The sequence below is a fragment of the Dromiciops gliroides genome, chromosome 3 (assembly GCF_019393635.1).
Source record: "Dromiciops gliroides isolate mDroGli1 chromosome 3, mDroGli1.pri, whole genome shotgun sequence".
Taxonomy (NCBI): domain Eukaryota; kingdom Metazoa; phylum Chordata; class Mammalia; order Microbiotheria; family Microbiotheriidae; genus Dromiciops; species Dromiciops gliroides.
Genome location: NC_057863.1, coordinates 256701509 through 256725965, shown reverse-complemented (window position 1 = coordinate 256725965; position 24457 = coordinate 256701509). Strand labels below are relative to the sequence as shown.

At 35.1% G+C, this 24457-nt stretch overlaps 1 protein-coding gene across 1 annotated transcript in view; it reads right to left on the bottom strand.

The window, feature by feature from the left end:
* The window catches only part of PRDM15 (PR/SET domain 15), a 198488-nt gene that overhangs the window by 173745 nt on the left and 286 nt on the right, over positions 1-24457 (bottom strand). The gene's annotated exons all lie outside the window — the stretch shown is intronic.

The following is a 24457-nucleotide window of genomic DNA, read 5'->3' as shown; positions in this document are numbered from 1 at the left end:
CTTCAACAGTAACATGGGGATAATAATAGTACGCACCTCACAAAATTGTTGTGAGGATTAAATCAGATATTTGTAATGGGCTTAGCAATACCTAGCATATATTGGCACCATATAAATGCTTATTCCTTTCCCCTTCAGTCCTGCACTTTAGGAAGACCACTCTGATAATTGAATAGAAGATGAATAGGAGAGATTAGGCAAGGAGACCAACCAGTAGGCTGTTCCAGCAGTCCAGGAATGAGGTACTGAAGTCCTGCCACAGGATTATGACAAAGTCAGACAGAAGGGGATGTTACAAAGATAGCACTATGGGACTTGGCAACAGATTGGATATGGGGGTTAAGGAAGAGTGAAGAGTTGAGAATGACAGCTGGGTAGAGAACCTGGCCACTGGGACAGTAGTGGTGCCTGCAACAGTAATAGGAAAGTTAGAAAAAAGGGAATGGTTTGGGGGCAAAGATAATGAGGGCAGTTTGGGACATGAGATGTTGTTAAAAGTGACCCTAGTACCATCACTCTCTTCCTTCAGAGTTGATGAGGCACTTGCAAAACACTGAAGAGTTAACCAAAGGAAGTTTATTTTGCCCTAAAATAGTAAGGATATACAACAAGGATATAATGGCACTTAGCTTTTCTGGACTTGGTTCTCCTAGTCTCTTTATGGTAAGAAGGGTATGGTAACTTGAATGACCTTCACAAATACAATCAAAGAGGCTCCAACTGCAAATGGGTGGGACTTTTAAAGTTCTTAAGTGAATAGGATGTTGTGACAGAGAAACTAGGGGCAATCAGGTCCTGAGACCACTTTGTCTCTTTTTAGGGAAAACCAATCCCTGTCATAGGAAGATCAAAAAAGAATAACATTAAGTGAATTGTTTAGGGAGATATAAAAGGAATGCCTTGCCACAGTGAAAGCCCAGTTGAGATTATGTAACATAAATTTGTAGTGGACCAAGGTTACACAGTTTCAAGATTTTCTCTAGCTTTGTTCAGCATCGCATAAATAGGAATGAAGGGCAAAACAGAACAAGTCTGATCCCTGCATCACATGGCAATGCTTCAAACACTTCGACACAGCTATTATATCCTCTTTTGAGTTTTCTTTTCTCCAGGCTAAATGTGTCCAGTTCCTTCAACTGAACTTTTATCTGGCATGAGCTCAAGGCTCTTCACCATTCCAGTTGTCCTAGTCTGTAAAAATCTCCAGCTTATCAATGCCCTTCTTAAATAAACAGTACCCTAAACTGATACAATACTCCTGATGAGGTCTGACAAGGGCAGAATACAGTGAGCTTGTTATCTCCGTATTCCTGGAAGCTTGGTCTCTCTTCATGTAGTTCAAGAACGTATTAGCTTTTTTGGTTGTCACATCATATTGCTGTCTCATATTGAGCTTAGAGTACAAAAAAACCCTAGATCTTTTTTTTTCAGAACAGCCTTTCCATACCTCCTCCATCTGATATGTGAGTTGATTTTTTTTTTTTAATGTCTAAGTACAAGACTGGACATTTACCCCTACTGAATTCTATCTTATTAGATTCAGCTCTGATCTCAAGGCTATCAAAATACTTCTGGATTCTGGCTGTTTATCTAGTTTGGTGTCATCTTCACATTTAATAAATATTTGTTATTATTCAGTCATTTCAGTTGTGTCTGACTCTTCATGACCTCATTTGGGGTTTTCTTTTTTTTTTTTTTTAGTGAGGCAATTGGGGTTAAGTGACTTGCCCAGGGTCACACAGCTAGTAAGTGTTAAGTGTCTGAGGCCGGATTTGAACTCAGGTACTCCTGACTCCAGGGCCGGTGCTCTATCCACTGCGCCACCTAGCTGCCCCGGGGTTTTCTTAACAAAGATATTCAAGTGGTTTGCCAGTTCCTTCTCTAGCTCATTTTACAGATGAGGAAACTGACGTAAACAGGGTTAAATGACTTGCCCAGGGTTGTATAGCTAGTAGGAGTCTGAGGTTAGATTTGAACTCAGGTTCTTCCTGACACCAGGCCCAGCATTTTATCCACTGCACCACCAAGCTGCCCCATATACCATCTATACTTTTATCCAAGTCACTGATAAAAATGTTAGGAATAGAGTCAAACTCAAATCCCTGGGTACTGGAGATCTCCTGCATTAGTAGGAGATAACAAACATTAATAATTAACTACTCTATGAGTGTGGCCACCTAATGAATTCTCAGTTCATTTGATTGTATTATTATCTAATATATATCTCTCTCTATCTTCTCCATAGTAATAATAATTCTAAAGTTTTGCTAAAATCTACGTAGACTACATCACATTTCCCTCATCTACTAGTTTTGAAATCCTGTTTAAAAAAAAAAAAAGGAAGTTAGTTTAGTCTCATATGACTTATTCTTGATGAATCCCTTTGTAATCGCTGCTTCGCAAATTCTGAATGCCTCATTTAACCTATCTCACCAGCCTCTATACTCCAGGAGGGATGTTAACGCATAGGTTTGTACTGAGAACACAAGATTTTCCCTCCTGCTGAAGACTGGCTGGTATACCCCATCCCCTGTCCATCCTCCACGCCATTGCAACAAGCAATTGGTTCTGTCCATCCATGTGATAATAGCAATCAAGTTAGTTTTTACATGGAACAACACCTAGGTTAGGAAACCTATTGTTGTAGACTCTGTTTAAAACACATACCCCATTCTTCTCCAACCCTGTAAAATGTAGTAAAAAAAAATTTTAATTTACTCAGCCAGAGAAAGAAAAAAAAATGGGAACAATGGAAAGAACTGGGCTAATAAGGTCAGTGTGATGGTCATTGAGGCATATTTTTAAGATACAAAAACAGAACAGAAGGTAAGGCCAGAAGAAAGCATGGACAGGCAGGACAATGCAACAGTGTACACTTGAAAACCAATGTACACGATAGAGACCTGCAGTTTCATGTACAAACTTCATTTTCTGTCCTACTGTGTATGTGGAAATGACCATTTTATTTGCTGTTAAATTCATGATAAAAAATAAAAAAGAAGGGAGAGGGGGAAGAAAAATATAAAAATAAAAAGCATAACTTTAAACAAGAATGTGATTAATTCACCCATAAAAGAGAATAACAGAATGATTAAAAAGCATAAAACAACATTATGTTGTTTATGAGAAAAAGACTTCAAGCAGGTTAACTCAGAATTAAACTAAAGGACTACAGACGAATCTGTTATGCTTCAGATGAACTCAATAAGCATACATATACACAATGAATGGCATGGCATATAATACCTCAGAAGAAATAAATAGTTGGGGATCTCGGTGTACTCTCAAAGATCTAGAATAATCTAACCAAAAGATAAACAAGAAAGAAGTTGATGAGCTTCATAGAATATTAGAAAAGTTAAATATTTTGGACCTCAATTATTCAATAGGAATAAAAACGAGTACATATATTTCTTAGGTGTGTATGGGATTTTCACCCCCAAAAATAATAACCGTATGTGTAGTAACAGATACCTTGCAAACAAATGAATAAAAAGAAATATGAAATGTTTTGTACTGACAAAAACACAGCAACAATCATATTCAAAAAAAGGTCTTAAAATAATTAAGATATAATTTGGGATAAATTAATTCTAAAGAATACATGAGACAATGGACAAATCATAAAAATAAAGAACTTCATGAAAAAAAAAGACAACATACAAAAACCAAGAAATGCAGGGAATGCAAATCTTAAATATTATCTCTAAACACTTTCATCAACAAAGAAAGACACAACTCAATGAACTGGGTATGCAACTAAAAAAAAACCTAGACAACAAATTAAAAGGTCCCAATTAAATACCAAAGTAAAAATTCTAAAAATTACAACAAATCAATTAAGGAAATTATCAGAAACTATTCTGCCCAAATGTGCCAATAAAATGCAATTAAAATTACATATATGAATATTTTTAATACCTTGATTAACACAAGAACTAGAGGATATAAATAACCCAATCTCGGAAAAAGAAACTTATAGTACACAAGGTATAAACAAATTCCCCAAAGGAAAACAAGACAAAAACAAAATAAACAAGGAAAAGATGAATTTACAAGTGAATTTAACATTTAGACATTTGAAAAACAATTATATAGGGCAGCTAGGTGGCTTAGTAGATAAAACACCAGCCCTAGATTCAGGAGGACCTGAGTTCAAATCTAGCCTTAGACCCTAGATACTTACTAGCTGTGTGACCTGACCCGAGCAAGTTACTTAACCCTCACTGCCCCACAAAAAACAACAACAATAACCCCCCCCCAAATTACAAATAGTCCATTAACTACTCGAACAAATAAGAAAGAAAAAGATCTTTCCAAATTCCTTTATTGATTCAAGTGCTACCTGAACCAGGGGACCATAAATCAGGGAAAGAAAATTATATATAAATATTCCTAATGATTATCAATGCAAAAAATTAAATATTAATAGAGAGGCTACAGCATCAAAAAGACTATACATTATAATCAGGTAGGACTTATGCCATTATTCCCATTGCCTTGAGAATAAAATACAAAAACTCCTTTGTTTGGAATAGATTCACAGAATGTGAGTGTTGCAAGGTTGGGTCAATATTAGGAAAACTATAAACATAAGATATTTTGTTAACAATTCAATGAAAATCATATAACACAAATATAGAAAAAGTTTTTGACAAAATGACACCCATTCCTGTTAAAAAAAACACTAAAAAATAAATTAAAAAACACAAGAATAAATGTACCTTTCCTTAAAATGGTAAACTGTATCCATCCAAAAAGAAAGGCTGGCGGTATATGGAATGGAAATAAGCTCGAAGCCTTTCCAATAAGATAGATAAATAGATAGATAGATAGGTAGATAGATATCACTAGAGACAATTAGATGACTAATTCAAACTATTAAAAAGTTCAGCAAAGTAGTAGGGTACAAAATAAAAGCATTAGTCATTCTAAATAAAACCTGAAGGGAAATGATAAAAAAAAGATTAATAATGCATAAGATACATTATTATCACCCACCAAGATGGTACACATAACTATAAATACAATTACAAAAACTTTTTACAGAAAGACAGAAAAACAGGTCAGAATGTTATTATTATAATTATAAGAATTATAAGAATAATATTAAGATCATGTTCAAGCTGTGCCAATAACAAAAATTACAATACTACCTAAATGAATTTACTTATTCAGTTCCATAACAACCTAACAAAGGCCTGCTTTAAAAAGCCAGAAAACAATTACAAATTGATGTGGAGAACAAAAGGTCAAGATTCTCAAGAAATAACAGAAAAAAATGGAAAGGAAAGTGATTTAGCAATAGTCAGTCACAAACTCTACTATAAAATAGTACTTACCAAAATGATTTGGCAATGGTTAAACGATGGCAAAGTTAATCAGGGGAATGGATTAAATATACAACATACAAAAACAAATAGTAATATAGTGTTTGATAAAGTCAATGATGGAAACTATTGGCATAGGAACTCACTAATAGACATATACTTCTAGAAAAGGTGGCCTAAAACAATCTGGCAAAAATTAGGCTTGGACTGAAATTTCATACCAGATACCACAATAAGCTCTAAACTAATACATGACCTAGAAAAAAGTAACAATAAAAAAATTAGAAACATAAGAAAGAAGACAACCAAAACAATTACAAATAAACCACCATTTTTAAAAAAGGCTCCAAATCGCTAATAATAAAAGAAATGTTAATCAATACAACTTCTTGGTATGAGGTATCTCACATCAGATAAATTGACAAAGGTAACAAAACATTTTCCATAGCACCCAGGTTGTAGAAAGACAGATATACTATACTTATGCAGATGGAATTATGAATTGGTACAATTCAGGAAAGCAAGAAAATAACTAAAATGTCCTTACCCATTGACCTAGAGATTTCATTGCTGGATATGTGCTTCTAGGAAGCCAAAAACAAACAAAAAGCGCCACTTACACCAAAATATTTATAATAACACTTTTCCCACATATTTATAATAGTACTAAAATAACACAAAATCCTCTTGTGCTTGTCTTAAATATGTAAGACCAAAATCTTTTTTGTACTAGCAAAGAACTGAAATAAAGATGCCCATTGATTGAAGAATGGCTAAATAGTGTTATACAAACAAAATGGAGCATTACTATGCTACAAAAAAAAATGATGAACAGAGAGAAGTGTGAAAAGATGTACTTGAATTAATAGAAAGTGAAGTAAGGAGAGCCTTACAATAATGCAAATGTTAAGAACAATCACAGAACTATAAACTAATAACAATAAAACAATAATGACTGAATATTGTGGAATCATAATGGAAAAAACAACAAGACTTTTTTGATGGATGGGTTTATTTTGATGGATTTTTTCTTTGTTATAAGATTTGGCTTTCTAGGAAGAAATGGAAGAGGTATACAAGAAAAATATAAATGATTTAAAAAAAGATTGCTTTATCTTTAAATTTTTTATAAGAAAAAATTTCATCTGCTGGTATTATGGAGAAGAACATGTGCTAGGAACAGGAGAGACAGAGGAAAAGAAAGTTGTAGATGTCAGTGAATGGGAGCAGCAACACCTGTCGTTTCTGGACTCTGAAACAAATCTTATCTATTCTCCTAACCTTGGGAATAAAACATTGTAAACATGGAAAAATTCATAGAATTAAAAATTGGAAGAAAAACAGATATCTTTCAGAGCCATTGCTAAGTGGTGAGATTACCACAGCTAAGGCGATCACTAAAGATAAAATTGACAATTTCACTTACAAAAAATAGAAAAGCTTTTTCAGGAATACAATTCAGCTTGGATAAGGGGGAAAATTATCAACTATCTTTTATAAGGATTCAACATTTAAGATATATAGGCTAAGAAATGATGAGCAGGCATATTTCAGAAAAACCTGGAAAGATTTAAGTGGACTGATGCTGAGTGAAGTGAGCAGAACCAGGAGAACACTGTACACAGTAATAGCAACATTGTGTGATGATCAACTGTGATAGACTTGGCTCTTCTCAGCAGTGCAATGACCTGACAATTCCAAAGAATTCATGATAGAAAATGTTCTCCCCATCTAGAAAAAAGAACTGTGGATTCTGAATGCAGATTGAACCATGCTGTTTCTATTTTTTGGCTGATTTTTTTTTTTTACTTTTTTGAGGTTTTTCCCTTGTGTTCTGATTCTTCTTTCACAACATGACTAATGCAGAAATATATGTTTAATGTGATTGTACATATATAACCTATATCAGATTGCTTTCTGTCTTGGGAAGGGGGAAGGGAGGGAGAAAAATTTGCAACCAAATTCTTATGAAAACAAATGTTGAAAACCATTTTACATGTAACTGGAAAATAATAAAATACTTTTATGATTTAAAAAAGATATATAGGCAACTAACAGAAATAACAATAATGATAGCTAACACTTATATGACACTTTGCCAAATGCTTTACACATTATTTTACCTGATCATCACAAAACTCCTATAACTTAGGTGCTATTTTTATCCCTAATTTACAGAAGATGAAACTGAGGCTGAAAGAAGTTAAATGAAGTGCCTATGGTCATACAGTTAGTAAGCATCTGAGGCTAGATGTGAAGTCAGGTATTGACATCAAGTCTAGTGCTCTACTAACTGTACCACTTAGTTGCCTTAAATGTAAGGCTAAAATCCATGGCCAAAAATGAAAAAGTGCCGACTAACAACAACTATATGGAAGAGTTTTCCAAAATATTGCTAAGAGAAATGCAAATCAAAACACCTCTTAGGTTTTATTATGAGTAACATGGCAATAGACAATATTGGAAATTGTGGGGAAATGGGTATATTAATGCACTGTTCTTAGAGTTGTAAACTGGTCTAACCATTTTGGAAAGTAATTTAGAAATATATGAATAAAATAACTAAAAATGTCCACATATTTTGACACAGAAATTCTATTGATAGGCACATATCCCAAAGAGGTCAATGACAAAAACAAAGGTTCTATATACACCAACCAAAATGTTAATAGCAGAACTTTTTTTAGTCACAAAAACAGGAAACAGAGAAACCCCTATTGGCTGGGTAAGTGCCTAAACAAATTGTGGCACATAAATGTAAGGAAATATTACTGTGCTGTAAGAAACAATTAATTAGGAATACAAAGAAACAGGAAGACATAGGAACTAATGCAAAATAAATGGAAATGACAGCAAAATAAACAATTGATACTATGAAATTATAATTATACATAATTAACATTTTTCCTCAAAGAAGATATGAGGGGGGCAGCAAGGTGGTGCAGTGGATAAAGCACTAGCCCTGGATTCAGGAGGACCTGAGTTCAAATCCGGCCTCAGGCACTTGACACTTAGCTGTGTGACCCTAGGCAAGTCACTTAATCCTCATCACCCGGAAAAAAAAAAGAAAAGGATATGAGGATACTTCCCCCCATTTCTTTTCAAAAGTGGGGGACTCTGGGTATGAAACACTGTAACACTATATACATGGTCATGCTTTTCCCGTGTTGGCTAGTTTTGCTGAACTGTTTTTTTTTTTCCCTTTGTTCTGAGAGATTGCTATCTGGGAGAGGAAAGAAGAGAACTACCTTGGGAAATGTATTTGTAAAAAAGATTAATAAAATATAGTGGTATTTTAAAAGAACAGAAGCAGGGGCAGCTGAGTGGCGCAGTGGATGGAGCGCTGGCCCTGGAGTCGGGAGTACCTGGGTTCAGTTCCGGCCTCAGACACTTGACACTTGCTGGCTGTGTGACCCTGGGCAAGTCGCTTGGCCCCAATTACCTCACTAAAAAAAAAAAAAAAAAAAAAAAAAAAAAAAGAACAGAAGCCTCTCAGGGGCAAGAACTCACACCTTTTTTTTTTTTTAATCTCCAAAGCCTAAAATTAAAATGATTATCTTAGTCACACAGTAGGAGCTCAGGTCCTATTGACTCCAAGGCTAGTCCTCTATACACTATGCAGTAGTATCAATTCTGGATATTATGTTTCTCTCAGTGTAGCCATATATCCCATCAGCTTTCTTGGCTACCATATAACTCTGTTGAATCATATTAACCTTGTTGTCCAACTAAACCCCCAGAGTAGTTAGAAAGATAGACTCTACAGGAAACCTTACCCAACCTCTCTTAATTCTAGTGCCTTCCCTCTCTTATTTACTTCCTAACATACTGTATGTGTGGGTATGTTTGCTAATTACATTGTAAATTACATTGAGGGCAGAAGCTGTCATTGTATTCTTTTTAATCCCTAACATTTAGCACAGTGCCTGGAACTTATATGCACTTAATAAATGTTTACTGACTGACTCAGAGCCAGAAAAACCTTACATATTGGCTACATGATCCCAAGAAAGTCACTTTACCTCCTACTTTTAGATAATTCTCTAAAATGATAAACTACATGCAGGTGTTGACCTACATTGGTAGTGATAGTTCCTCACTGGGAGCTCCCTAAACCAATGAAATCATCTATCCTTGTCTTTATTTGTTCAACCCAATGTGCTAACCTCTCAAGAAATTCTTGAATCTTTACTTGAATCCATCCTAGCTTTGAATCATTAACAAATTTGATAAGCATGCCATTTAAGCCTTTATCCAAGTCAGTGTTCAAAAAGTATAATGGACCTACATCAGATTGTTTTCCGTCTTGGGGAAGGGGAGGGAAGGGAAGATGGGAGAAAAACTTGGAACTAAACATCCTATGAAAACGAATGTTAAAAATTATCCTGGGGCAGCTAGGTGGCACAGTGGATAGAGCACCAGGCCTGGAGTCAGGAGTACCTGAGTTCAAATCCAGCCTCAGACACTTAACACTTACTAGCTGTGTGACCCTGGGCTAGTCACTTAACCCCAATTGCCTCACTAAAAAAAAAAAAAATATCCTTACTTGTAACTGGAAAATAATAAAATACTTTAACAAAAATTATAATGGAGGTAAAAGATGGCAGTGTTAGAGGAAGTAACTGTGCCTAGTTCTCCACTTACTATCCCTTCTCAACAAAAATCTTGAAAACATACCAGTCAAAAATCTGATGGGCAAGCCAAGAACAAAAATCACGAGTTCTTTTTCCAGCCCAAGAAGACAGACAGAGAGAACTGTGGACACTGGGGCAGGGTCTAGACTGAAACATGTGCCCCCCCAAAAGCATTCCAGCACTGTCTTAATCTAAGCTCTGGAAATTCCTGACCCATGTTGGGGGTCTATTGGCTTGTTGTACTTGAGTTTCAATAGATTGCTGCTAGACTAAGTCACTATCAGCCCAGTAGGAGGTGCTACCAGTTCAGAAGTAACTGAGCTGCCAGCTCCCTGAAAGTCAAGATGCTAAGTTTAAGGTTAGAATTGAGTCATTCCTTTCTCACACTCCTGGTATTAGAACCAAGAAGCTACATTTACACAGCTTAGTACCTGTGTTTGCAACTATTCCTTTCTGCCCTGGATTCATGACCTAGAACTGGGTAGTAACAGGGCTGCTAGATTGCAACTATTCCTGCACCCATCATTAGTTCAAGGTCCTTGGACCTTCTTTCTGTCCTAGTGTTTTGTCCCCGGCCTCTTTCAGTCCTTTGGTGCTGGGTGTTTTTGAAAATAAAAAAGAAAGGAAAAACAATAAAATAGTGAAGTCATTAGTTAATTTGATTTTTAAATGAAAAAATCAAATTACCAATATCAAAAATGAAAAACTTGAATTCACAACTAATTGAAGAAATAAAAGCAATTATTAGGAGCTACTGCATCCAATTATGTCAATAGTTGACAATTTAAATGAAATGGATGAATATTTACCAGAATATAGATCGCACAGATCAACAGAACAGTAAATAGAATACTTAAGTAATCTGATATAAAAATTATCCAACAGCTCCACTGATGAGGTCCAGCTGCCAATCACCATGCAGAAATAGTTATCTGAAGATTTTAATTTACATTTGGAGCACAGGCTCATCTGTATAAAAAGTTTGAGAGTCTAAATCATCAGCTTCAGCAACCTTATACAGAATGTGAATATATAAGAAGCAAAGAAAAATGGACTTCTACAGAATTAGGAGGGAAAGATAAGCATATACATATCTGGAAACAAATAATAGAAAGGAGCAAATATGGACATTTGCCAGATGGTCAAAGTAGAAGCTGTGGCCTTCCCTGTCTTGATTTTGCAGGTGTTCTGACTTTTGAGCTTCTAGGAACACTCTTTGGAAGCTTGAAATAGAGACTAGATCAGTGTCTTATTATAGTGATGGCAAGAAATACGAGCCAGAGTTTCTTTCTCATCATAGTCTTTCTCTTATCACAGTGGCAGCAAGAGGCCTAAACCAGAAATTCACTTGGCACAAACCCTATGTTAGAAAAATAAATTGAACAAGCCATAAATGAAATAAACTCCCAAAGGAAAAAACTCAAGGACCAGAAGGATTTGCAAGCAAATTCAGAACCATTAATCCCAATACTACATTAACTGTTTGGGGGGAAAAAATAGGAAAAGGGGCAACAAGGTGGCCAGGAATTTGGAGGACCTGAGTTCAAACGTGGTCTCAGATACTTACTATCTGTGTAACCCTAGACAAATCACTTAACTCCAATAGCATCCCCTACCACCAAAAAAGGGCAAAGATCAAATATTTTCTATAACACAAACATAATCTTTCTTTCCTTCTTCTTCTTTTTTTTTTTTTTTGTGGTGGGGCAATGAGGCTTAAGTGACTTGCCCAGGCTCACATAGCTAGTAAGTGTCAAGTGTCTGAGGCCAGATTTGAACTCAGGTCCTCCTGAATCCAGGGCCAGTGCTTTATCCACTGTGCCATCTAGCTGAACACCACCCCCCGCCGGCCGCCTGCCGCCAAACATAGTCTTAATACTGGATAAACCAGGGAGAATAAAAACAATTTGCCTAATGGATAGTGATAGAAAATTTTTAATAACATATTAGCACACAGACTACAGCAATATGTCACAAAGTAAACTATAATCTGGCTGGAAATTTACCAGGAATGCAGAAGGCTAGTTCAATATTAGAAAAACTATAAATCTAATTGACCACAACAATAACAAAAACAAAAATCATGATCATCTCAATAGAGGCAAAAAAAGGTTTTAGACAAAGTACAAGAGCTATGCCTGTTAAAAATACTAGAAAGCACAGGAAATAAATGGAGCTTTTCTTAAAACAATAAGTGGTGGTGTTATACAGTCAAGTCTGACTCTTGGCAAAGATACTAGAGTAGAGTACCATTCCTTCTCCACCTCATTTTTCAGATGAGAAAACTGAGACAAACAGGCTTAAGTGACTTGCCTAGGGTCACAGAGCTAGTAAGTGTTTGAGGCTAGATTTGAACTCATCATAGAGGTAAGTCTTCTGATTCCAAGCACAGTGCTCTAACCATTGTGCTGTCTAGCTGCCTTATAGTCCATACCTGGACTACTACAATAGCCTGCTGGTACATTTGCCTTAGATAACAAAAAAAGGAAAAACACTGAAAACAACATCGGAAAAACATTACAAACATTGGAAGTGCTGTGATAAAACAGGTAATTTAGTGCACTACTGATGTTCACACAATACACATATATACAATTGTGTGTATGGTTGGTAATAGTTTGTAATTTTTTGAAGAATTACATATTCACATGTCCATATGTTCATATGGCTACTTTTCTACTGGGGAATAGCTTTTGGAATACACACACACACACACACACACACACACACACACACACACACACACACATATATATATCTGTGTGTTTATATGTACATGCACATATACAAATCTATTCTGTGTATATGTGCTGACATGATCATATTCTGTATGTACATATATGTAAATGTTTGCATGCATGTGTGTATCCTGAAAGCTATTCCTCAACAGAAAAGTAGTCAAAGGATATGAACAGTTCTTAAAAGAACTACAAATTACTACCAACCACATAAAAGAATAGTGCAAGTCACTAATAATAATTAAAGTGCAAATCAAAACAACTCTGAAGTTTCATCTTACACCTTGAAAACTGGCAAAGACAATACAGATAAAATAAGCATACTAATGCATTAATAATGAATCAATACAGCATTTTCAAATTTGGGATTATGTAAATGAAGCTAAGTGGCACAGTGACCCTGAAGTCAAAGGGGCCTGAGTTAAAATCTCACCTCAGACACTTACTAGTGGGTGACCCTGGGGAAGTCACTTAACCTCAATTGCTTTAAACATCTGGGGCCATCTATAGTCATCCTGATGTATATCTTGCCACTGGACCCAGATGGCTCTGAAGGAGAGAGTGAGGTTGGTGACCTTACACAGCCATCCCTCACGTAAATCTAATTCAGTGAAAGTCATGACATCACCCCAATGTCATGGTCCCCTCTTTGAAAATGAAGAACAAACAACAACAAACATTTTCAAATTTGGGATTATATAAATGTACATAAATGTGTACTGTATTATGTAAATATGGACTGAAATGTCCATAATCTCTGAGTCTGTGCCTAGGATTACACCCCAAGGAAGCCACTGAATTAGCCATATATACCAAAATGTTTATAGGAGCACTTTTTGTGATAGCAAAGAATTAGAAACAAAACAGATGCCCATCCATTAAGGAACAATTAAACAAACAGTGGTACATGAATGTAATGAATATTACTCTTCTGTAAACAAATAATATAAAATGTCTTGTAAAAAGTTGACTGTTACAAAAAAAAAACCTTTCAGAAAACCACTTTATTAAATACCGTACAGTTTGGTGCCCACAAGAAAATGTTAAGTCACATCAAGTAAAAAAAAAAAGCCATTTTCTTAACTAGGTATTCCATAGGGTTTTCACTGGCTCTGGTTTTCCCTCCTGATTTTTATCTTCCCGTAAAATATTAGATTTGTAAGAGATGTCATGGAGACTTTTTTTAGAAATAAAGTTGAGAATGTTGGTATGAGTAATCAAGATATTGTCTAACCACCATATTGCTCTTACTTAAATTAGTGAGTTGCCTTTATTATAACACTTTAACTTCCTAGGGGGTTTCTACTTATTAACAAATAAAAAAGAAAATTAGTCTGAGGAAAATACACAGACTTTTTTTTTTTACTAACAACCAATGAGAGACCACTCTCTCTTACATGATTTTTATCAGTTTCCATTGGTTCAACTGTCATCTCTATGCAGATGATTTCCAAAAGTATTCAGTCCCCTTTCTCCTGATCTGCAGGACAAATTGCTGCTATACATCTCCACCTGAGTGCTGCCCAGGCATCTCAAACTTATTTATAATGGAATTCATTATTTCCCCTTCTGAAACCTCTTCTTAATGCCTCTATTTCTAGAATGATTCTTTATTTGTTTATTTGTTTGTTTTGCCAGGCAATGGGGGTTAAGTGACTTGCCCAGGGTCACACAGCTAGTAAGTGTCAAGTGTCTGAGGCCGGATTTGAACTCAGGTATTTGAACTCAGGTACTCCTGAATCCAGGGCCAGTGCTTTATCCACTGCACCACCTAGCCAGCCCTAGAATGATTCTTTAAAACCTCAGAATTATCCTTGGCTCTTTATTCGTCCTTGACTCTACGCCTATCAGTTGACAAAATAGTGAATATTCTATCTCCATACTATTTTTCTTAAATTTGCTCCAGTTTACACCCTAATGAATATCTGCTAGATTATTACAATTGGTCCCCCTGCCTTCACTCTCTCCCCTCTCTAATCCATCCTCCACAAAGTTGCCAAAATAATTTCCTTAAAGCACAGATCTGACCTTGTCATTTCCCTGTTCAAAAAGGGATTCTTTGTTGCTCCTAGACTAAAATACAGATTCTTCTTCTTTTTTTTTTTTTTTAAGACATTAACAAGGTCTCTTTCCAGACCAATTTCACATTTCTTGCTAATACTGGCTTGCTTGTTAGCTGAACAGCCTGTGATATTCCATATCACTCAGGTTATCCACCCTCCCTACCCCCTTTTTCTTGTACTTTTTTTCCACCTCTGCCCCCTGTAGTCTGAACTTCCATTCACATCTTAGCTCAAGTGCCACTTCTTAGAGAAGATGTCTCCTGAACTTGCCAGTTGTTAGTCACTCCCAACACTTTCCTGCCTCCAAATTCTATGTAGTATAGTAGGTGCTTAATAAACGTTTACTGGCAGACTAACTTTGAATATATTGTGTATTTACTTTTGTATGTATATAGTTTCCTTCCAGTAGAATGAAAACTCCTTTTTGTTTTCAGCATTGTTACAGTGCTTAGCATAGTGCTGGCTCCTAGGAGGTACTTAATAAATCTTTGTTGAAATGAACAATATTGAAATGTTCAAATGAACAATGTCTTGAAAGATAGATTAGAAAAAGAAAAAAGATAGATTAGAAACAGATTACAGAGATTCTCAAATGATAGCCTGCACAACATGTTTTTTTTTCCCCAAAGGCAATAAAAGATCCATAAAAGGTTTCTCCTTATCTCTCTAATAGATGTTTCTTTTAATATTACTGATTTTTCTTCTGTTCCTCCATATTGCCCCTCACATATGTGTATTGGCATTCCCAATCAATTGTTCTCTCTTTTCATTCTTTGGAGAGATTCACTATTGTGGATTCAAATTTTTCTATTCTTCCAGTTTTTTCTTCTTTACAAGCCCTAAGTTCTGCTTTTGCGATTCTTATTTCTTTGAACTATTTTGAGACTATCCCTCTATGGTTCTAAGACGTCTTGGGAATCCAACAGGGTCTTCTGGTTCCTCCAGTACTGTTTCATTTTCCTTTGTCTTGCCATAGCTAGAAGTAGAATCTCTATATCAAAGAATATGGATCTTATTCACCTTATTTGCATAATTCAAAGTTAAGCAAAAGGTATAAAGTGTGTGATTTACATTTCTCTTACAACTAGTGATCTGGAGAATTCTTTCATATAGTTCTTCATAGTTTGCAATTCTTAATTTGAGAAATGTCAGGTCATAGCCTTTGATCTGTTCTACTGCGGAATTTTTTTAGCCATATTTCAGTTAGTTATCTATGTATTCTAAATACCAAACACTTAAGATATATTTGATAAAAAATTTCTTTTCACCATTTGACCACTTACCTTCTTATCCTAGATGCATTGTTTATATGACTTTTTAATTTCAACTAGTAAAAATTAACTCTATGTTGTAACTATCTCTATCCCTTGATTATGTAATTATCTCTTTCCCATGTCTATCCAATGAGCTACTTTTCTATGAGTACTAAAATGATTTCCTTTGAATTCTGGAAATGCTATTCCATCTTCATTCCTATTTCTTTTTCCCTTTATTTCCATTAATATTCTAGATCTTTTGTTTGTACAAAATTGAATCTTGCTATTTTACCTAGATCAGTAAAGTATTCTTCCGACTTATTAATATAACATTAACTGTAAATTAATTTGGTGTTACTGTTGTTGTTTAGTCATTTTTCAGTTGTGTCCGACCCTTTGTGACCCTTCTTGGGGTTTTCTTGGCAAAGATACTGGAGTGGTTTGTCATTTCCTTCTTCTTTTTTTTTTTTTGGTGGGGCAATGAGGGTTAAGTGACTTGTCCAGGGTCACACAGCTAGTAAGTGTCAAGTGTCTGAGTCCGGATTTGAACTCAGGTCCTCCTCAACCCAGGGCTGGTGTTTTATCCACTGCGCCACCTAGCTGCCCCCTCAAAAAATAATGCCATTTCCTTCTCCAGTTCATTTTACATATGAGGAAACCGAGGCAAACCGGGTTAAGTGACTTGCCCAGGGTCACCAAGCTACTTTATTGTCTGAGGCTGGACTTGAACTCAGGTCCTAAGTCCTGTGCCACATTTTTATTCTTCCAGTTATTTAAATTGTTTTCTTTATTTCTCTAAGAAGAATTTTGTAATTTAATATATGCAAGTATTGAGTATACTTGGATAAAGTGACTCCCATATATTCTACACATTTTATAGTTACTTTGAATGGGATTCCTTTTACTATTACTGACTCTTTGATTTTGTAGTTATATAGAAATGCTTTTGATTTTTGATGCTTTATTTTGTAGACTGCAGGTTTGCAGAAGTTATTGTCTTAATTAGTATCCTGGCTTGGCTGATTCCCTGGGATTTTCTAAGTAAACCACCATATCAGCAGCAGAAGATTTTATGTCCTCTTTACCAATTTTTACACTTTTAATTTCTTTCTCTTAAATTTTACTGATTCATTTCTATAGTTCTTGGGAAATTTTCTGATTCCAGGATTTGATTTTAAATACATACTTATTATATTAAAAAAAGACCCTTCTATGCCTATACCTTCTGGGGATTTTAAACAAACATGTTATATTTTGTTAAAGGGTTTTCTGAATCTATTGAGATAATCTTGTCAATTTAGACATTTCTGTTCTTTATAAGATGGTTATTTTCCCAATTGCAAAACATTTTTGTATCACTCCCATAAATCTGACCTGGTCATAATGATTTCTTGAACAAACTGAAGTAATCTGTTTGAAAAGATTTAACATTTTAAAATCAACATTCATTAATATTGGTCTACAATTCTCTTTCTTTGCCTAATCCTTTCTTAGTTTAGGTATTAAAACAATTTTCTCATTAAAAGTTTTTGATAGAGCACTTTCTCAATATTTGAGAGAATTTGTATTCATTGTTCTTTACAAATTTGATGGAATTCTCCTATAAGTCAATCAGGACCAATTATTTTCTTTAGTAGTTACTTTACAATTCATTCTATTTCCTTTTCTGAGATTGGATTGCTTAATATCTCTATATGGTGCTCTATCTAGGTATTTTATATATTTTTAAAGTGATCCTCTCTTTTGTTTTGATAGTTTTGTTTGCATGTAGTTTTGCATAGGGATTCTGATAATTATTTTTATTTCTTTTGGTTTTCTTGTGATTTTTACCTTGTTTATTTTTTATTCTGTTCATTTGATTTTATTTTCTGCCCTTTTTCTTACACTAGGTTAGCTATAGGTCTTTCAATTTTGTTACACTTTCCAAAAAATCAGTTTTCCAATTTAAATGTCTCTCCTCTAATTTTCAAGATTTTCTCTTTGGAGTTAATTTGTTGGGATTGTATATTTTAATGTTTATTCAGTTCATTAATCTTCTTATCCTGTTTTGTTAAGGGATATATTTCCTCCCCAAGAACTGCTTTGTCTGTATCCCAGAAGTTTTGATATACTGTCATCACTCACATTGTCTAATATTGCTTCTATGATTTGTTCTTTGACCTACTTGTTAGTTAAGATTTTGTTATTAAGTCTCCATTGAGGTCCCTAAATTGTTTCAATTTTTGTTTATAAATCCCTAGTGCCAATGCCTCACAAATATTTTAATCTATTGTATTTTTACTTGATCTGTTATTTTATTGGTATAGTCAACTCCCAGTGTATATCAGCAACTGCTCTGCAACTTGTAATCTTAGTTGCCTGGCAACATAGAGGCCACTTGTCACAGAAGCAGAGGATTTCAAGGCTGACCTTCTATCGACCATGCATTTAATAAATGCTTACTGAATTGATTATCAATTTTCATCAATAAAAGAAACATTTGCACTCTACTAGATTCTTGATAAAATGTCGATACTAATACCACATGGAGCATGATTAAATCAGGGCTGGAGTAGATATGGCTCTGAATTCTTGGACTTGGCCTTTTTTTAAAGGGAAACACAAATTGTGAAGAAACATAAAAGACAGCAAAGATAAAAGATTTAAGAAGTGAGACTATGTAAACCGATTGGGGGCGGGGGAAGTAATGTGAAGAGAGAAAAATGAAAGATGATTTTATGTGTTCAATACTGTCAAAAGAGCCTTTTAGTCCCAGGGAAGGCAGGGGTGGAAAAGGGGTGAACAAGATTTTGCATGGCAGTAATTAAATTCTGATTTTGACAGGAGAAATGTTAGGGGTCTTGGGTTAAATAATTAATTAAAGGCATTCCCTCCAAAGTCATGTAAACGGAGTTTAGGGTCCAGGGCCACAAGATACATCATTTGAGAAAGAGACAATTAGGGGCAGCAAGGTGGCGTAGTAGATAAAGCATCAGCCTTAGATTCAGGAGAATCTGAGTTCAAATTCGACCTCAGATATTTACTAGCTGGGTGACCCTGGGCAAGTCACTTAACCCTCATTGTCCCGCCAGAAAAAAAAAGAAAAAAGAAATGTAAGAAGATGAAGTAAAGAAGTCATTCTGGATCTTACCAAATATAAAGAGAAGAAATCTGTGCCAGAAGCATACAACTTAAAAGGCTCTCAGAATTAGCTCTTTATAAATCAATCAATGCAAAACAACTGAGGAAGAAGCAAGTCAATAAAGGAGATTTTTCCAAAAAAAAAAAAAATCCCTAAAGAATATTGTAGATAAATGGGAATGATCCATGCATGGGGCTTCTATCAAAAAAAGGGAAAGGAGAAAACAATAGCAATTACCAGCTTATATGTTTGCTTCCTCATCTCTATGAATTTTTTATTAAAATTATCAGAAATGATACTCTTGATGAAAAAAATGGAAAAGGGGAAGAGTCAGATTTTTGCAAATTACTTTTTTACAATAGTTATTTTTCCAGTCAAAACATTCGAGAGCATATTGATTGAAAGCAATATAGAAAATAAGATCCTATTGAATCTATTGTTTTGTTTTGTTTTTTTTTTTAGTGAGGCAATTGGGATTAAGTGACTTGCCCAGGGTCACACAGCTGGTAAGTGTCTGAGGCCGGATTTGAACTCAGGTCCTCCTGACTCCAGTGGGGTGCTCTATCCACTGTGTCACCGAGCTGCCCCGAATCTATTGTTTATTGATTTTTAAAAGAAACTTGCAGCCTTTGAAAGTTCTCCTCAATTTCTTCTTAATAAAAAAATCAAATTTATATCAAAGCAAATATCAAAATTATAATTATACAACCTCAGGAATAATTTTAATAATTCAGAATATTAGCATCAAATGAGGTATAAAAGCTAGAGACTGGGACTAAGATAAAGATAACAATGATAAAATTAACAACTGACAATTATAGTAGTACTTTTGACTCTTCACATCATTGTCTTCAGCTGCACACTGGTGGTGTGATGCTATCTAGTGAAAAAAACATACTTTAAAGGGAAGGTCAAGGGGAACTTCCCTTTCTCTGGTCATATGACCCCGTAGAAAGGCCTCTTTGGCCTTTTTGTTTGTTCTGTTCCATTCTAAGTACAGGGGAATACTTATCTTGGGAGTTTCAATGGCTGGGAAAGTCAGCCACCAGAATCCAAGAGTTATGAACCAGACCAGATTTTGTAGCCAGCTCAGAATTCATGCCACAAGGAGTGATTAATAATATAGAGTGAGATCACTGCCTAGTGTCTCATATGAGACCCCAGCCTAGCAAAACTCTTCTCAAAGTGATACCTTTGGATATAAATTTGGTGGAACCACTGCTATATAGGAACTGAGCTAAGTTTTGAGCTTAATCTTTCTCCACATTCCCCACATCTGAAGACCAATGAAGTATATGGGGAAATTATTATAGCCTGAGATATTAGGAGGAAATATCTATGTTTGTTCTAGCTATATTTCTGAAGTGAATATCCTTGGTAAAAGACAGACAGATATATACACACCCACATACATACGTATATACACATATAATACATATATAATTTATAAAACTTTAAGATTTAAAAAACACTTCACAAAAATCTCATTTGATTTTTGCCACAACTCTGTAAAGTACATATTACAGATATTGTCTCCATTTTACAGATAAAGGAATTGAGTTCAGAGTAGTTAAGTGCTTTGTCCATAATTACACAATTTGTGTCAATGGCAAGATTACAATTCAAGTTTTTGGGTCCAGCATTCTTTCTACTATACAATACAATTTCACAGAAGCCCTCTAGCAAGAGTACAAATGAATTCTCTCAATACAAGGTTTCTATTTATAAATTACTTTGTATATCAAGCCCCATATTACAAAATTTTCCTTAAAGAGAACCACAGCAATGTCAAAGAGACTGGATTAATAAGCCACAACTGAGAACAAAATAACTGGAAACCATCTATGGCCAATGGCTTGCAGTTTGATGGACAGTCTGGAAAGTCAGTAAAACAATATATCTACAGATTTCAGCATTGCAGAAGGACACAGTAGATGGACCCAATATTGAGCACTGAAAAATGGTCAGGTTACATCAAATTTGGGGAATCATACAATACTTTAAATGATCCAAAATAGTTTGGTGCCACAAAATACATTTTCATTTATTTAACACCACTATTTTCCTAGTGAATATATAGTTAAGAATTATGTAACACCATAATCTCAGAGAGAATAATTGAAAGATTCCTAGCAGGTACAAAATAGACTGTAGCAGCAAAGTATAGTGGAAAGAACCCTGGATTTATGGTCAAAAAGATCTGAATTCTAAAACCAAATGAACTTGAATAAAAGACAGTATTTGAATACACACATGGCCAGAAAAAGAGATAGAATAAATAAAAGAGAAAAACAACAGATGGACAGCCAGAAATGAAACACACTGGTATTTTGATATACTGAAAGAACCAAAGGAAGGACTCAATTCTGTTGGATAAATCCTTTACTTAAGATCTGTGGGTAAGCATGAACAAGAGTTGAAAAGGATGGGATAATATGGAAGGGTTTTGATTTCTATCAGCAGAAAGATCCCCCATTCAGATTAAATCACAGATGCTTAGAAATATAGGGATATATGAAAAGCTACATATATCCATTTATAAGATTCCATATGTATAAAATGATGAGAAGAATAAATTAATTTTCTACAAGTCCCATAACAACATAAAAGATAAGGGCTATGCTGCCAATAAATTGTCCTAAAAATTTAGGAATCTAAAGGTATTTGCATTAAAGTTACTAATAATGTATATACACGTTACCCTTAAAATTTACTAATGCTATTCATGCAAATTCACAATAAGCAAATTTCAATGGGGCCCTAGAATTTTACATGTAGTTAAAAAAAAAGTTCACATTTGAAAATGGCTGTATTGTCAATAGTACAAATTGAAAAAATATATCAACTTATATTTTGTTAGGCTTTATAGCTTTCAAAGTCCTAGCGATACATTAAATGATTTCATCCTCATAATAACCTAACTAAAAGAGCAGGTAGGTTTTATATTTACTTTTTACATCCATTTCTATAGATGAGGGAATGCAGGTTTTAAATGCAAAGTGACTTTCTCCAAGATCACACAGACAGTAGAGGCATTCCCCAAGTCTTCTGCCTCTAAATTCAGTACTGTTTTTCCTGGTTGTCTTTTTCCTAAGATTATATACCCTAGGAATTCCTTCTCAGAAAGTGTAGCTACAATCTAATAAGGCTTACTCTGAAATTTGCCTAAGAAAGAGTGTCCCTCCTGTTTCTAACATTAAACATAATATTGTTTTTTGCATTTCTCTGGCAATCATTTCCCCAAATTAAAATTAAGTATTTAAAAAAGGAAGCAAGTATGCAAAATGCTACACTTGAATTTTTTTCTTCAAAAACCTATGCTACAGCTTGATACTTTATTAATCCCACCAGATAAATGCAAAGCAACAGACCCAATAGCATACAATAAATATTCATTTCTGAAACTGCAGGAGAAAAAAAAATAATCATTTGAAATCAAAACAGCAAAAATGGTCATACCATTAACAAGGGTCATAACCATACCATGGGTCCATGAGAAAAACACTATCCAAACAAATTTGTCCTTTAAATTTTAACACAAAATCAAATTAATATAAAAAAGATTACATTGAATTAAAATTTTAAAAGAAAATATTTTTTTAAAAAGTTGTATACGCAAAACTATGTCGGAAGCCTACAAACCTAATTGGTTTATTTGAAACTTTGGATATGAATGCTAAAGCAGATGCAGAGAAAATATACACTATTATGTTAATATTAACATGTTGATATAATAAAACTGCTATTAAGCATCTGAGGCTGGATTTGAATTCAGGTCTTCCTGACTCCAAGTCCAGTGTTCTACCTACTATGCCAACTATTGCTTCTATTTGGGTGTTTGTCTTTTTTGGGTGTTAAGTGACTTGCCCAGGGTCACACAGCCAATAAGTGTCAAGTGTCTAAGGCCGCATTTGAACTCTGGTACTCCTGAATCCAGGGCCGGTGCTTTATCCACTGCGCCACCTAGCTGCCCCCACTTCTATTTGGTTTTGAAGACTCAGTATGAAGTGTGTTAGAAATCACATTTGTTTAAACATTGTGTGAGGAAAAGACAATCAACTTCGAAGGGAAGTGGAGGTCATCCAATCGAAGTTGGTTAATATTATTATGTCTATTATTAATAAGTATGCACAATATAATTATTATGATATATCAATGTGATTATGCATAATAACATAATTATTATGTGTAAACTACCACAGTATTAAAGGAAAAGAACTGCCAACTATAATCCCTGGATGCACCATTCCATAGAGTATTGGGGTAGAATTTTGATTTCCTACGCTTTCCATCTAATAGCTCATGCCAAAGTGTAAAATCGAGGCGCTGAGGATAACAGCGCCATCTAGGAAGGTAAAATAAGCACCTTTAAGCACCTTGGCCTCGGAAAAGAAACAGCAGGAAGAACTGATTCAAAGGACTTGGAGAGGCAATCCTTAAATCACTATCATCGGGTCATCATTTGCATTATAATGAGATTTATAAATGTGAAACTACATAACACAAATACACAAAAGCTTTTTATTTCATTTCTATACCTCCCCACCAAAAATGGCTTTGATATAAAAGGGTTGGGGGGGGGGGCAAGGGAGGGAATGCTGAATGCTTCATCAAGACTTCTTCGAGGTATGCATCTCTAAAATGTGGGTGGAGAGAGAAATAAAAAATCCCTTCCAAATTTCAATCCAGAGCTCTCCACCAATTAAGTTCTTCCAGGGCCTTACAAAAGAGCTCATTTAAACCAATGCATAGGGGAGGGTAGAAAATAATATTGCCTGAATTAGTAGGAATCCAGATCCCAGCACAACAAACTGACATATAGCCTCCTTATCCAAAATTGGCTTCTCTGTCCCTCCTCCAAAACTAACCCTCCCGCAAAGAAAGCAGCTGTGGAAGATGGAGCTCTAGAAGAGAATGTCATTGCCACACCCTCCCCACGACACCCTCTTTTCTCCTAACCTCTCAAATTAGTATGGATTTTTTAGGGTTCTGGAAAGCCCAAGACAAGACAATAATACACGGGCGCCGCACAAAGGCACATACTGGTCCAACCCAAGATCCGTCAGCCAGGCCAAGAAACCAGCCCCTGGCAGCTTTTTTTTTTTTTTTTTTTTTTTTTTTTTTTTTAAAGCTGCTTCCCGTTGCAACCCTAAGCAGTGCGACGCGGCGCTGGTGTGTACATAGAGCAAACCAGGGAAATCCAGGAGTTACTCTGCTGAAATCCAGCCGGGTTTTGACTCCGATCTCCAACTGTTCCCCTTCAACTCAGAGAATGTAACAAAGAACAGTCGGCATGGCGGATGGACTGGGGACCG